This window comes from Eurosta solidaginis, chromosome 1 (assembly GCF_040869045.1).
Source record: "Eurosta solidaginis isolate ZX-2024a chromosome 1, ASM4086904v1, whole genome shotgun sequence".
NCBI lineage: Eukaryota > Metazoa > Arthropoda > Insecta > Diptera > Tephritidae > Eurosta > Eurosta solidaginis.
The window spans coordinates 108,375,282-108,392,100 of NC_090319.1; positions in this window are offsets into that span (position 1 = coordinate 108,375,282).

Genomic DNA, 16,819 nt, shown 5'->3' on the forward strand with positions numbered 1-16,819 from the left:
GATTTTTGGAAAGAGAATTAAATAAGTTAATTAAATACAGTCGAAAAATAAACACAAATACCCCACGAAAATGTATAGAAGACATTTATAAACATCTCCCCCAAAAAAAAGTAGCGACTACCTCTCAGTATACATCGAGTAAATGGCAAAAAAATAACGAGTGACGGCTCTTATTGTATTTAAAAAAGCAACACTATTTTCATCTAAAAAATTCTCTTTGGTTTTTTTAGCTAATTGTAGTTTCACTCCTTTGTTCCATGATACAAAAAAGAAGGTAGTTCCACTCAAAATTTTTTGACGTATTTGGGGATTTCTGAAGTTTCATAATGTTTGTTGTTTTGCCAGAAGCGTTGCCATACCGTTACTGTTTAAGGCGAAATTGTGGTTTTTCGGGATGGAAAATTCCTTTGGGATGAAAACGCAATGGTTATCTGAGACAATAATAATATGCTTTAGCACGATTTATGTGCATACATATCAATTGAGAATACAGTAAAACATGCAATTTTATTGAAAAATAGTGGATAATGACTCATGCATTGGTTAATGACTCATATCTTTATGGCAGCTTGATCCCTAGTCAGAAAAAAATACATGAAAAATCCTATTGTTCTAGCATGGCCTCTACAGCTAAGCATCATGCCCCTACAGTGAATATTTCTCAAGGCATGTTGAGAAAAGTTGTACCTCCAAAGTCTGCACATCTATTTCAATGCTAAAAGGGCACAGAATGTGTATAGGCGGGGTTGCCCCAAGGTGACCTCCGGTACAACGGGCAAAAACACTCTCATAATTAGTAGCTAACCTGCAGAGCTACAGGGTAATGTTCTCCCTAAAAAAAGAACTAACGATTTCCTCCTAAAGCGCAACGCTTGAATTATACAATAAATAAAAAAAATAAAAAATGTGGACCTGTGGCCAATTTATCAAGAAATTGCGGTGTCGGTTTATAAGGACCTTTGAGCAAGCAATTGATCAACGTGTATGTTTGTTCTGTGCAAACGTACGGGCTGTTGTTGTTGTTGTAGCAATGTTTCGACCCACCTAATAGCTGCGACCGATCACAAATTGTCATCAATATCCTCTAACGCGAGTCCAAGGAAACTTGCTGTTTCGACAGGGGTGGACCATAATGAAAGGGGTGTTAGGAGCGTTGGTTCCACATTACAATTAAAGAGATGGTTGGTGTTATGTGGGGACACATTGCAAGCGGGGCATACATTTTGTATGTCGAGGTTGATTCTGGATATGTAAGAGTTTAACCTGTTACAGTATCCAGAACGAAGTTGAGCCAGAGTGACCCGCGTTTCCCTGGGGAGTGTGCGTTCCTCTTCCGCAAGTTTTGGGTACTGTTCCCCGAGTACTGGATTCACCGGGCAATTCCCGGCATAAAGGTCCGACGCCTGTTTGTGGAGTTCACCAAGGACCTGCTTGTGTTTGCTTCATACGGCTGAGTTCTCAGGTGCCGTATTTCCTCAAAATGCTTACCAAGATGACTCCTTAAGTCCCTAGGCGGTGTTGGCTCATCAATCAGATGTCTGTTGGGATGCCCAGGTTTCTCGGTATTCAACAGGAACTGTTTGGTTAGCATCTCATTTCTCTCCCTGATGGGGAGTATTCTCGACTCATTATGTAGATGTTGTTCTGGGTACATAAGAAGACAGCCCGTGGCGGTTCTGAGCGCAGTATTTTGGCAGGCCTGTCGCTTCTTCCAGTGGGTAGTTTTTAGGCTTGGCGACCATTTAGGGGACGCGTAGCACGCAAACGGCTGGCCAATTGCTTTGTATGTGGTAATAAGCGTTTCTTTGTCTTTTCCCCAAGTACTGCCAGCAAGGGATTTGAGGATTTTATTACGGCTCTGGATTTTCGGAACAATTGCGGCTGCGTGCTCACAAAATGTAGACCCTGTCAAACGTCACACCCAAGATTTTGGGGTGTAGGACAGTCGGTAGCGTAGTGCCATCGACGTGGATGTTCAAAATTGTCGACATTTGGGACGTCCAAGTTGTAAATAGGGTCGCGGATGATTTAGTCGGTGATAATGCCAGGTTTCGCGGGCGAAAAAACTGGAGAGATCAGGGAGGTAGCCGTTTATTCTGTTGCAAAGCTCATCGATCTTTGGGCCCGTGCCTGTGGCCATTATTGTGCAGTCATCGGCGTAAGAAGCGATAGTAACTCCTTCTGGTGGCGAAGGTAGTTTTGATATGTAAAAATTAAACAAAAGTGGGGATAGGACACCACCCTGAGGCACCCCTTGTTTAATTCTTCTTGGCTTTGATATTTCTTTTCTGAATTGCACCGATGCCTGCCGACCACCAAAAACAACAACAACAATGACCACCCAGATAATTTGCGGTCCACCTTTTAAGACATGGGGAAAGGGTAGAACCTTCCAGGTCGTGCAGCAACGAGCCATGGTTGACCGTATCAAAAGCTTTTGATAGGTCTAGCGCTACGAGTACTGTTCTATGGTGGGGGTTTTGATTTAAACCGCAATTTATATGGGTGCTGATGGATCGAGCTGTCTTATAAGGTCACGTTCTCTCGCTAAACTTGCGGCCTCTGCCGGGAAGTGGCGCCGAATTTCGAGAATTCTAACGGCGGGAATGAAACGAGCCGAGGCGGATTCAATGACCCCTTGGCGGGCATCAGTTGGGATAGGGAGGGCAGCAAAGCAGTTGTCTGTAAAGGATTTGTATTCATCCCACTTTCCTTTTTTAAAGTTAATGAAAATGCGTTTTTCTGCGACGACGAAGTCGGCGGGACGCTCGAGCGAAATAAGTATAGGCAGGTGGTCGGATGCCAATGTTACCATCGGCTGCCAGTTGACGCAGTTTACGAGTTCTGCGCTCACGATTGAAATATCCGTGACAGCTGTGACAGCTTCCTACCATACGTGTGGGGGCGTCTCCGTTTTTAGTGCAGAACGTCGTTTCTTCTATTTGATCCGCTAACATCTCACCCCTACTGTCCACCCGCAAGTTTGAATGCCATAGATCGTGATGGGCATTGAAATCGCCTAAGATAATGCGATTGTTTCCATTGAGTACGCCGCTGATATCAAGGCGGTATGCACTAGGGCAACAGGTGACAGGAGGGATGTAGATGTTGATGATTTCTAGATTTGCATCGCTCGACCGGACAGCAAATCCTTGACGTTCTAAGACACTGTCCCTGCGGTCGATGTTGGGATTAAATATATGATATTGCACAGTGTGGTGTATGATAAACGCGAGGCCGCCTCCATTTCCGCTCTCGCGATCTTTTCTGTGGACATTATACCAAGAACAGGTCTGCAATGCAGATCTTGCTGTGAGTTTAGTCTCTTGAATCGCAGCAATGCGGATGTTGTGCGCTTCATGAAGTCGACTATCTCCGTGATCTTCCCAGTTAATCCATTACAGTTTAACTGCAGACTTCTGAAGTGCATAGGGGGAGACTTCGTCACTCTGGGAGTAAGTGACGGGTGACTACGCCTGGGTTGTGGAAGGCCAGAACGCGATTACCGTTGAGGCCCTGGGACTAGACGTCCTTGGGTAGGCATTGGGGTACCCGGTGTATTTGGGTATGCGGCCTGGCAACATGGCGCAATGAAACCCGTCGGGGGGTTGCCGTCGCGGAGACCAGAACATCTAGGAAAGTGGCACCGTCCATGGCAGGAGCTGCACTGGGCGGATGCCGCAAACGTATATATTCTGTACTGGCAAACGGTGCAAAGGGAGGTAGGGACTAAGAGTCTGTTTCCCTGACCTACACAATTGCTGTCGGAAAAGAGGGGGGAAGAAGACGGGGGCAGGGGCTAATGCTCGGCATTGCTCCCGGCTCTACTACGGAGATTTTAGGTATGAGTGGGAGCAGCCGTGTGAGTTGGTGGCGCCGTGGGGCGCGAGCAACAGCGGGTACTTGTTGTGGCTTGCTGAGCAGCGGGGCTGTTGGAAGGTAGCGGGGGGCGCTAAAGCGCAGACTACGGGACGTCCTAGGACGTGAACAGCAATGAGCCACAAAAGATTTATGGAAGTTACGTGGACGTCTGGTTTTGGGGTCTAGCCCAGAACAACCTGTCCGATGCAACCATCCCTTACACGAGACACACTAACAAGAGTATGCCCGTCCTAAAAATATTCTTTTCCGGCAGATGCAGCAAAACCATTTCTCAGGACCGGGGTCAGGAGACGGACCCGGATTGGGTTCGATACCTTCCTGGAGCAAGAGAATATGGAGCAGTTCCGCTGCAAGGAGCTGCTGGGAGGAGAACAATTTGTGGGAGGGACGCAACAAATTAAATGGGGTTACAATGAAATGGCAGTCCTTGGTCGGGAAAATCCCGAGTCGCTCCGGTACATAGAATCGACGGCCTTGGGAACGTACGGGCTATATTCCCTTGCTGTGCATACTTCGATCCATGTTTCTTCCACCAAAACAAATTTCGGGAGCTCGAAAACTCATTAAAAACCTTCTTTTCTAGGCTGATATTTGGTATTAAAATATTTCCAAGGCTTGGCGCTCATTGTTTTTTCTTTTTTATTTAAAATAACTATGAAAGTAATTCAGTCGTATTCGTTAATATTAAATCCATCAAAATTAGAAAAATTCGTAACATTTTTCAATCTGGTAGCTTGTTTTTGGTGAAATTGTCATCAAAAGTCAAGTGGCTAACGTCACACTAAATGGAACTACCTCCATTTTTTGTATCATGCTTTGTTCTATGAATAGATTCCTTCACCCCTGTCATATCAATTAATTTAACTCAGGAACAAAATTTATTTTTTAATTCGAAAAAACTATTCACGTCAGCGTGCCTTTCAGTAATCAGCTCATTTAGTTATTTTTGTTTACTCTATTACAAAAATAAAATACTGTAACGAATTTACTGCAAATCCTCTTATTCGCAACCTTCTACTAACGTTCGTATCGCTAAACCGTTAAATAAATAACTCCAATATTTAATAATGCAAAATGGCCTTTATTAAAGTACTTCTCACGTACACGTACATTTGTGGATCCGCCCCTTTGCGCGATCAAGGTGGAATTGCCCCAGCTAGCTCAGTACATGGAGTCGCGGTTCTGAACCCTTTTTCCACCTTGCTGCAGGGCGGACGTCACAATCATATTAATCATTTTCCTCTCTCACCTCACCCCACAAGAAGCCCACCCTTCCTTGGACCGCTCGCTTTCCATCGATCTGCAAGTCCCCTTATCTTACCTTTGCTCCACTCCGTTCCAAACCACCTACCCTTCGTTCATCTTCCCCCTCCCCACTCTGTTAATTTAGCACACCATATTTAAATTTTTTCTAATTTCAATGTAACATATTTAATTCAATAAAATATAGGTAAATACATGCCTACATATAATGTCTAGACAAACTTGTGAAAAAAAATATCTTAAACTTTACTTTCGATGTATGATTTACATGTAATGTTTAACAAGACAAAAAAAAATTGGACTTTATGTTGGACTCAGCCGCATGTAATTATTTCATATAAAAACTTTCTCTTGCATATATTAGTAAGGCATGGAATTTCTTGGAAATTTTTACTTTGCCTAATTCGGCTTACACGAAATCATTTCTAAATTTATTAATTATTATTAATTCCGCAAATTACTTCGGGACTTCCCGCCATCGCTACCAAAAACAAAACATTAGAACCGCTCAATATGAGCACAAAATTTTATATTACCTACCAGGGTCCTATCCTACCTTAAAGAGCTCTCTTTGGTGGTCAAGGGACTCCTAGAGGCTGGGCTTTCTCGCCGCTATTTACAAAAAAAAACGGTATATTTGAGTAAACGTTTGGGTTGACGCGTGGACGTCCGCCACGAATTAATATTCAAAAATTTAATATTTTGACAATATAATCAAATACAAATCTTATAACTAAACGAAATATACATAAAACATATAAATTTACATATAATCAAATGAGGTTCCAAATGTAGTTTGTTCGCTGGGCTTCCGGCACGCAATAGTTTAATGGCAATGTTTCTTGAACGAATTATGGGTGAAAATTATAGCATGGTTTGGTGAATACTAGTGTGTCGGCTTGAAGAATCTCCCTGTGCTCGGCAGAGCTTTCGTTATGGGAGAAGGTATCCCAGCTAGCGGAACAAAAAGGTACAATTTACCATAAGGTACAATGGTGTGCCTGAGCGCCAAGTTGGCATTCACGCCTCATAGATTAGGTGGATTACATTGCTACAAAAGCAAATGCATGTATGTATGTCAAAAAAGAAAGTTATAAGGAAAAAATTAAATAATGTACGAAAAATTAAGGACGTGAATCGAATTTTGCTTTTCATAGAAATCTGCACCTATACACGCAATGTGCTGGGTCAGAATTTTTAGCAAAAATTTATTGACAGAAATTGGGAAAATTGGGTTGGCGTGAATCACCACCAAAGCGCGAAGCCAATACAAAAAAAAAAGGATAATTGAAAAGGGCCTAAGAAAAACGGATTTTGGGTTCAGATTGACTTACCATCTTAAAGTTGATGATTTACCACCATTAAAATCCGGAACTTATGGTCTCCTCTAGTTTACTGGCTGCACGGGTATTAAAATTTAAATTATACGAGCGCTTAATTTCGGTTTATGGACATTCTGCCCGACAGCACGAACAAAAATTTTAGAAATTCCGACTTTGGTCTTTACTAGACCTTACGCGCACAGGGAAAAATTTTTACTTTCTATACATCGGTTATTACAAAAAATTTTCACAGCGCACTCACGATGTGTACGTGCCCACAGTTAGAATTATTCTTTTCTTCTATCACTGTTATGCCCTATATATACCAGCAGAATCCAACAGCAACACCGGTTCTACATACCGTTTCCTATTGTCCTCCTTTCCAATCTTAATCGCATTTTCTTTACCCTATATCCCTATATCCATCCTTTTTCAGGACTGATCCTATTTTCCTTCATCATCCCTTTCGCTGCGGTCCGGCAACCCTCCATCGAAAAGCTTTTACAAATTTCCCCATATTGGGAATTTTGCTATTATCTTTAATTTGACGTTTCTCGTTTGTTTACCTTTTTGCATCGTGAGTGCAAGTTAAAGTCCGCGACCAAAAAAAATAAATTTGACGTTTAAATTAAATACTTTTAGTGCGCGAGTGTTATTTTTATGAAAGAAGGCAACGAGTCCCTTCAGTACCCTTTATAGGCACTACGTTGTGCGTCTGGGGCGGCTCGAAGACCCGAATATCCCAAAGGAAATGGCGGTATGGAGTAGTGATTGACTACTGACATCGTCCATCAACGACCAAAAGCCTCAGGATTGGTGATAAGAGGTAATAAATATGAAAATTTTAATTAAGAATATTTATAGTGGAGGTGGGCAATTTGCATGTGGTTGCTGTACTTTTGAGGGTTTGTTTACCCAACAGAAAAAACTTGTGCACTTATGTAAGTGATTTCGCTTTTTATGCCTAAACTAATTTAAATTATATTCTTGTTCTTTTTACTTTTTCAGTGCGGAAACTAGGATGCGTAGGAGGCGAGGTGTTGGAACCCTGGACTGTTGAGTTTACGGGAAGTATACATACATAAATTACACCCTGCCTATAAGAACTTTTTACTTTAGGGTACTTTTCTTCTGTCTTTTTCAGGTGAACTTCGTTGACACCCTTGAGAGCGGCCTCCGGCTTTAGGCCCTTTTATACCCTCTAACATCCCTCGAGCGGGACAAGGTACGCCCAACGCGGGGAACACCCACCCCTGACAACGTCTCCTGCCTCGAGAGCTGAGCCGGGCATATGCTAATGCGATTTATTCGCCTTGCTATTTCGGGAAGACAAAATTTAAATATGTGTATACGAACTATTCTCTTTTGTATTCTCTCTAGGTAAACTTCGGCAGTTCCTCTTTGGCAGTTCCCTCCCCCGCCGACTTGACCCTCATCGACGAGATGGTATTCCGCAAGTAATGGAATATCTTTGTGTAAAGTTAATTACATTTTGTGTTATTTTCAGGTCACCAAGCGGCAATATAGTATTAAGTTATTGAGTATAAAATTATGTAGTTTTAAGTTATTTAACACTAAGTTATGTAGTATTAATTCCTTTAGTATTAAGCTAATTAGTATTAAGTTATTTATCATCGGGTTATTTAGTATTTAATGTCCTTCGCGTGCCATGCCCCTAGACCCTTTCCTGCCAAGGTTTCGAGTAGGTACATGTTATTACCCAAAGCCTTAGTAACGCGACATTTCGTAAATTTTCGACAGAATTTCGCGTTTATATTCTGTTTGAAATCGCTTAGGATAAAATTGCGTTTGTAGACTTCTTGCCCGGGGGTAAATCGTGTTTCGCGGACTCTGGTATTGTATCGTGCCGCGTTTGTTTCATACGACTCGTGTAGGTTTTCTTTTATTTTCTCGCGCATTAGTCTCATTTTATCGCTAGGATCTAAAATGAACAATTCGTTGTCCGTTAGGCAATCCAATTTCTTCGCCAATGCGTAGTCTGCACCATTGGTAAACATGTTCTGTCCGAACAGGGCAAAATATGGTGAAACTCCCGTGGCCGAATGTACAGCGCTACGCAGGGAGCACTCTATTTCAATAAGGTACAAATCCCAATCCCTATGATCATTTTCGAGATATGATCTAATGGCGGCTAGTACCGATTGATTTGCGCGTTCAGCAGCATTCGCCTGCGGCGCATAATAGGCGGTCTTTAGGTGTATGACACCATATGATTCTAACAATTCCGAGAATTGTTTCGATACGAATTGTTTTCCGTTATCTGAATCTATGATTTCCGGAACGCCAAATTTGTGAAAAATCTCTTCGGTTATAAACTTAACCACATTACCTACGGTTGCTTCACGCATCGCTTTCAAAAAAATAAATTTCGAAAAATGATCGACTACAATAAAAATGAAACAATTTCCGCGCTTTGATCTAGGATACTTCCCCAAAAAATCTATATATATCTTCTGAAAAGGACGGACAGTAACCATCTCTTTCCCAATCCCTGGTTTTAAAATCGCGTTAGACATTCCCTCACGAAGTTCCGAACCTGCACCACCATATTAGGCCAGTAACACAGCCTCCGTATGCGATGTAGTGTTTTTTCCATACCCCCATGTGCAGCTATCTCTGGACAGTGGGCGTTCTCTATGATAGTTGACGTCAGTGCTTCAGGGACCCAAAGCTTACATTCATTTTCCTCAAGTTCAATGTCCTTTGGTCAAAAATTTCTTAAAAACCATCCCATCCTCTACCTTCAAGTCGGGAAGCCGCTCCTTATTGCTTTCAATCTTCTTAATTAGTTCTAAATACCCTTCTGATTCAAACTCCGTGGTGTCTATATTAGCTATTGGTGAGTTCGTTATTTCCTCTATCCAGCGTGATAGAGTATCGGCGACAATATTCTCCGATCCTTTACGGTGCTCGATCTCAAAATCAAACGCTTGCAATTGTAGAGACCACCTAGCTAATCTGCCATTTAGATCTTTTAAAGACATCAACCATTTTAAACTGGCGTGATCTATCACCACTGTAAATGGCATCAGATCGATATAAGGCCAACATTTCTTGACTGCCATTACTGCTGCAAGGCATTCCTTTTCTGTGGTGCTGTACTTTCGCTGACATTCATTGAATTTTTGAGAAAAATACGCCATTGGTTTTTCACCACCATCACATTCTTTCTCATATAAAACAGCACCTAGACCATAATCAGATGCATCACACTGTACCCAAAATCGTTTGGAAAAATCCGGATGTTTCAGAACCGGAGCGCTTGTCAGGGCTCTCTTTAAACCATTGAATGCTTCTATTGCTTCGTCTGACATCTCAAATTTTCTTCCCTTTTTCAAAGAGTCGGTTAGCGGCGCTGCCATGGTGGCGAAATCTTTTATAAACCGCCTATGCCATCCGGCCGTGCCTAGAAAACTACGAACTTGTTTAACTGTTTTGGGAACAGGGATATTTTGTATGGCCTTAATCTTTTCCGGGTCTGTTTTCAACATCCCTCCTCCTACTATGAAGCCAAGATAAGGTAACTCCTTAAAACAAAATTTAGACTTGCTCCATCCAATTGTTAAATTTGCGTCTTTTAAGCAAGTGACGACTTCTTTTAAGATTCGCAAATGCGAATCGAAATCTGGCGTGATGATTAGTAAATCATCCAAATAAATGAAAACATTCGATTTCAACTTTTGTGGTATAACCCGGTCCATGAGTCGGCATAACCTCTGGGCAGCGTTACATAACCCGAATGGCATGGTGACGAATTGGTAGAGAGGACGACCGGGCACTGTAAAGGCGGTATATGGCTTACTACTGTCGTCTAACTCAATTTGCCAGAAGGCAAATTTTAAGTCGACACTGCTTATAAAGTGGGTGTCGTCGATACGGATAATGATGCCCTCGATATTTTATAAGGGGTACGCATCCTTCACGGTTACGGCGTTTAATTTACGCGCATCCAAGCAAATGCGATTCTTGCCCGGTTTGCGCACAACTGTCGTTCTGTTACTCCAAGGGCTGTCACTTTCTTCTATCACTCCCAACTCTAACATTTTGTCCACCTCCTCATACACAATTGCCTACATTGCCGGTGACAGAGGATAATGCCGCTCTTTTACGGGTACCGCTTTATCAACCAGCTTAATTGTATGTTTCTCTAAATTGGTACGTCCTAACCCGTGTTTCTCAAAAGTTCTGAAACCGCTAACAACTTCTTCTAAGCGCTGTTTCTGTTCCGATGTTAGGCTATGTAAAACGCGCCGTTCATTTTTGTCTTCCGCTGAAACCATTTCCTGTTCTAATTTATTTAAATCAATTTCATCTGCAGCCACCACTTCCGGCGCTAACTGAAAAGTACGCCAAAAATCTATTCCCAGGTAGATATTTTGCTCTAGGTACGGGCATAAAAAGAATGTAACTTTTTGTTCTAATTGATTAAATTTTACAAAAGTAGTAATTTTTCCTAAAACGTTGTGCCTCCGGCCGCCAGCTGTTTTGACAGAGGACACATATCTTTCAATCGGCACCCCTATTTTATCAACGAATTCCCTACACCCTCTTCCCAAAATACAGACTGATGCGCCAGTGTCCAGCAAACCTCGTGTTTGAAAGCCCATGATTTCTATATCCGCGTAGACACGCGGGTCTGACTTACTTATTTTTTTGACGGAGGCCACGAATTTTTGTCGTAGAAGTTTTCGTTGACGAAATCGTTGCCTTGCTTTTTGTATTCTCCGTGAAACTCCTCTGCGACCCATCACTATACTTTCTGCGAAAATCCTTTCTCGCTTTTCGAGGTACTTCCTATATCTCTCCTCATATGATGGTGTGCTCTCCCTTGCGGCCTTTGGTGGTCTTCTAGTTTCTGTGTTATTTTTAAAAATGCAAATTTCCTTATTGAATGTATTTTCGTCGTCTGTTGATGTGTTGGTCGACGCATCTACTTTGGCGAGGTTTGTGTGGCACGCGATTCCCCCGTCACAACCGCGCTCCGGGATCCGTTTCCCGCTTTGTTACATAAGGGGCATTTCGGGGTTATCACGTCCAGCTTCCCGCATTTGTAGCAAAAGATTCGCCGTTGGAGTGACATGCACTCTGTGAAAAAGTGGCCATCGGCTCCACAGTTCCAACATAATACGTTTCTTCGGCTTATTGCCTGTTTTTGGCAAAGACTGCTGACGTATCTCCTCCACGGCGACTTGATCCTCATCACCGGGAGTGAACGCCTCTTGGTATTCGAACTCGCAGATCTCCTCGATTTGTGGACGTGGCATATAGTTATCGGCATGCGGCCGTTCGCGTCGCGGGAAACATCTTTCGGCTTCTTTGCAATCCATTCTCAACTGGTCCAATGAATATGTTGACATAGGGTATACCAACTTGGCCAAAGATTCGCGCAAGTTACCTTTTACTAAGCGCACAATTTCATATTCCGGAATTGGATTCCGCAGTCGCGAACGAAGCGTGCCAACAACATGGAAGTAGGCATCTATGCTTTCACCCGCCCTTTGCTTTCTCTCGGTTAACTCCCTTAAAATTTCAAAGTCTGTTTGTTGAGAGGCAAACTTTCGTCGAAGAGCCATCTGCAAACTTGGCCAGTCACTCTACCATGAGAACGGATATATAGCCAATACCACTCGCGGGCTTCGCCAATCAACAACTTGTGAAAATCGCGTATTATATCTGCCCATGAGCACCCGTACTGTTCCCTCAAGTACTCCAAACGAAACAGGAAGTCTTCAACCGACATTGCATCGCGATGTCCTTGGTAGTTAATCCCCCACTTTTCGACTTTGAGGTCTGATCCGCCATATTTCCTACTCTCTCGCTCCGATTGTCCACGATGTCCTCCCGAGATAGCTGCGGGTATACCTCTACTGCACTTGGGGTTTGACGAATTGGTGGCTGATCGTTACGCGGCGGAAATGCATATGTTGCTGTATGGGGTATGTTCACATTATTGTGTCTACTCATGGCAAAGTAGTGGGAATTTTCGTTAATTGTTAAATCGTTTTTAGAGCGCCTGGATTCGAGAGATTCAATGCTGGAGTTGTGCCTTCTTCTTTTATTACGGTTGCGCGACCTATTGTTATTATTGTTAACCCCCGAAAACTCTAACCCTTCGCGTACCCCTCGACCCGTTGCGTCTACTACCGGAAAGGTATCGCGGATTTCTGTTAAGATGACATTTTTTGCTTCGGCCATCATTTCCCTTACCATGGGCACTATGTCGTTGCGCAGATCATATTGCTTGTCTTTAGCTTGCCTGTTGGGTTCACTATTATTAGATGCAATGGGTTTTGGAAAGGCTAAGGTAGATGGTGGGGCTGTCAAAGGCTGTGTAGATTGGGATTCTTTCGGGGGCTTTGGAATGGCACCTGTGTTGCTGGCTGGCTTTGCTGGTGAAGTCCTAGAATTTTCTTTTCTCATTTCCCCGCCCGATGCGCCGGCAGCAGTTTGGTTACCCCCTCCTATCCGACCCGAAAGATCAATAAAAGCAGAGTCGTTTTCGCTTGGATGCTTCGAGTAGGAGATATTCATCGGAACCATGGTTTCGTGCCTGTTTCTAAAACGGGATTATATGGACTCGATCTACGGTTTGCACACTTTGTTCCTTTTAGGGACCCAATTTTGTTGTATATATATTTTTGGTTTGTTTTCAAAATCTCGGAATGTAAAAAAAAAATTTTTTTTTTTGTTGTATAATTTAACTAAATTCAGTATATAATTGTGGGGGGAGGGGGGGGTTCAGATTACCTTTCAGGCATGAAAAAAAAAATTTGTACTGGTTAAGAATCCTTGGAGCAACGGTAAACGTTCCTGTGGTGAGGTGAGACATTATCTATGTAAAAAAAAAAAAATAAAAAAATCTGACTAATTATGTCTAACAACTTATGCTACACACGCATTGCATAGAAGCTTTCTTGTGGCCATAAGTGCTATATTTTCAATAAGAAGCGTCTTATACGAATGCACTATAAGGACTTCTATTCATTGTAAATCAAAAAAAAATTGTCTTTTGCGTTGAGAAAAAAAATCGAAATCGATTTTAAAAACAATATAAACATTTATGTATGATGCTTATAGCCTCGCATAACTTGTTTGGCTATGCCATCCTGAGATTATTGATAGAGACTGTCCTTATGATTCCAACCCCGACCATCGGTGCAATTGATTTTGGATCTAACACCATGGACAAGTCACCGAATAGGGGAGATGGTTACATAAGGACAGCTCCGCAACTGGTATTAAAAAAAGGAATTAAGTTAATTGTAAATTAAAAATTATTCAAATGCTTATAGCTTACCATAAATTGTTTAGCTATGTCATCTTATGGGCTACTGGTGGGATCTGTCCTTATGATCCCAACCTCCACTATCGGTGCAATTGACTTTTTGGATCTAACACCATAGACAAGGCACCGAATAGGAAAGATGGTCACATAAAGACAGAACCGTTTGGTTTAATGACTGCAACTATTGTACATTAGCTTGGGGTTGAAATATAATTTGTACAAAAAAATGAGCTTTGAACACTATTTCGCTGACTAGATCTCGGTAATCAGATTTACATTTTAACTCATGCGTGGGCGCCAATTTCAACCCGCGCTAATGTTGTCACTAAAAGAAAAACATTTTGTTCGGGCGCCATATTAATAAAATATGGCGGCCCCTCTATATGTTTTTGATTGGGCGCCATTATTAATAAGATTGTCACGTACACGTACATTTGTGGATCCGCCCCTTTGCGCGATCAAGGTGGAATTGCCCCAGCTAGCTCAGTACATGGAGTCGCGGTTCTGAACCCTTTTTCCACCTTGCTGCAGGGCGGATGTCACAATCATATTAATCATTTCCTCTCTCACCTCACCTCACAAGAAGCCCACCCTTCCTTGGACCGCTCGCTTTCCATCGCTCTGCAGGTCTCCTTATCTTACCTTTGCTCCACTCCGTTCCAAACCACCTACCCTTCGTTCAGCTTCCCCTCCCCACTCTGTTAATTTAGCACACCATATTTAAATTTTTTCTAATTTCAATGTAACATATTTAATTCAATAAAATATAGGTAAATACATGCCTACATATAATGTCTAGACAAACTTGTGAAAAAAAATATCTTAAACTTTACTTTCGATGTATGATTTACATGTAATGTTTAACAAGACAAAAAAAAATTAGACTTTATGTTGGACTCAGCCGCATGTAATTATTTCATATAAAAACTTTCTCTTGCATATATTAGTAAGGCATGGAATTTCTTGGAAATTTTTACTTTGCCTAATTCGGCTTACACGAAATCATTTCTAAATTTATTAATTATTATTAATTCCGCAAATTACTTCGGGACTTCCCGCCACCGCTACCAAAAACCAAACATTAGAACCGCTCAATATGAGCACAAAATTTTATATTACCTACCAGGGTCCTATCCTACCTAAAAGAGCTCTCTTTGGTGGTCAAGGGACTCCTAGGGGATGGGCTTTCTCGCCGCTATTTACAAAAAAAAACGGTATATTTGAGTAAACGTTTCGGTTGACGCGTGGACGTCCGCCACGAATTAATATTCAAAAATTTAATATTTTGACAACATAATCAAATACAAATCTTATAACTAAACGAAATATACATAAAACATATAAATTTACATATAATCAAATGAGGTTCCAAATGTAGTTTGTTCGCTGGGCTTCCGGCACGCAATAGTTTAATGGCAATGTTTCTTGAACGAATTATGGGTGAAAATTATAGCATGGTTTGGTGAATACTAGTGTGTCGGCTTGAAGAATTTCCCTGTGCTCGGCAGAGCTTTCGTTATGGGAGAAGGTATCCCAGCTAGCGGAACAAAAAGGTACAATTTACCATAAGGTACAATGGTGTGCCTGAGCGCCAAGTTGGCATTCACGCCTCATAGATTAGGTGGATTACATTGCTACAAAAGCAAATGCATGTATGTATGTCAAAAAAGAAAGTTATAAGGAAAAAATTAAATAATGTACGAAAAATTAAGGACGTGAATACTTTTCATAGAAATCTGCTCCTATACACGCAATGTGCTGGGTCAGAATTTTTAGCAAAAATTTATTGACAGAAATTGGGAAAATTGGGTTGGCGTGAATTTTTGAAATTTTACTTTCTATACATCGGTTATTACAAACAATTTTCACAGCGCACTAACGATGTGTACGTGCCCACAGTTAGAATTATTCTTTTCTTCTATCACTGTTATGCCCTATATATACCAGCAGAACCCAACAGCAACGCCGGTTCTACATACCGTTTCCTATTGTCCTCCTTTCCAATCTTAATCGCACTTTCTTTACCCTATATCCCTATATCCATCCTTTTCCTGGACTGATCCTATTTTCCTTCATCATCCCTTTCGCTGCGGTCCGGCAACCCTCCATCGAAAAGCTTTTACAAATTTCCCCATATTGGGAATTTTGCTATTATCTTTAATTTGACGTTTCTCGTTTGTTTACCTTTTTGCATCGTGAGTGCAAGTTAAAGTCCGCGACGAAAAAAAATAAATTTGACGTTTAAATTAAATACTTTTAGTGCGCGAGTGTTATTTTTATGAAAGAAGGCAACGAGTCCCTTCAGTACCCTTTATAGGCACTACGTTGTGCGTCTGGGGCGGCTCGAAAGAAGCCACTTCACTCGCATGGTCCCATAGCGCGAAGACCCGAATATCCCAAAGGAAATGGCGGTATGGAGTAGTGATGGCTCGATATTTCGCTATTGGTGATTGCATCGCCGCTATTGACAAATCGCTAATAGCTATAGCTATTGCAATCCAAATATATCAGTGATTGGCTATTTTCCTTCATTCGATTCTTTTGAATGACAATCACCTCTGGCAGAATATCGCCAATAGCGATTATAGCGATTGCAGCGATTGGCGATTTTCCTTCAGCATGAAATTCTAATACTAATAGCAGCGATGCAATCATCGATAGTGAGATATCGTTCATCATTGCTCATCTGTGTGCTTTACTTTCCGAAACAGCGAACGGAACAAAGCAAACTTGTGCAACAACTAGAACGACGACATTGTGAAGTCGGCTAGAAAAGCAGCCACGTGGTTTGGGTAATTTTTACAGACAAGCGAAAGATCGAATTCAAAAATAATCAACGCAAAGATCAAAGAGACCGCAAGGCACAACTCATTCAAGAGCAATTATCGAAGTGCAGAGGTATATAGAAGAAACTGTAATTGCACGAAAAGCTGATCCTTTTTTATGGTGGCAGAAAAACAATTACAAGTATCCCAATCTATCTCCTATAGCTCGCGAAAAGTTGGGGTGTTTAGGAACATCGGTTCCCTGTGAAAGACTTTTTTCT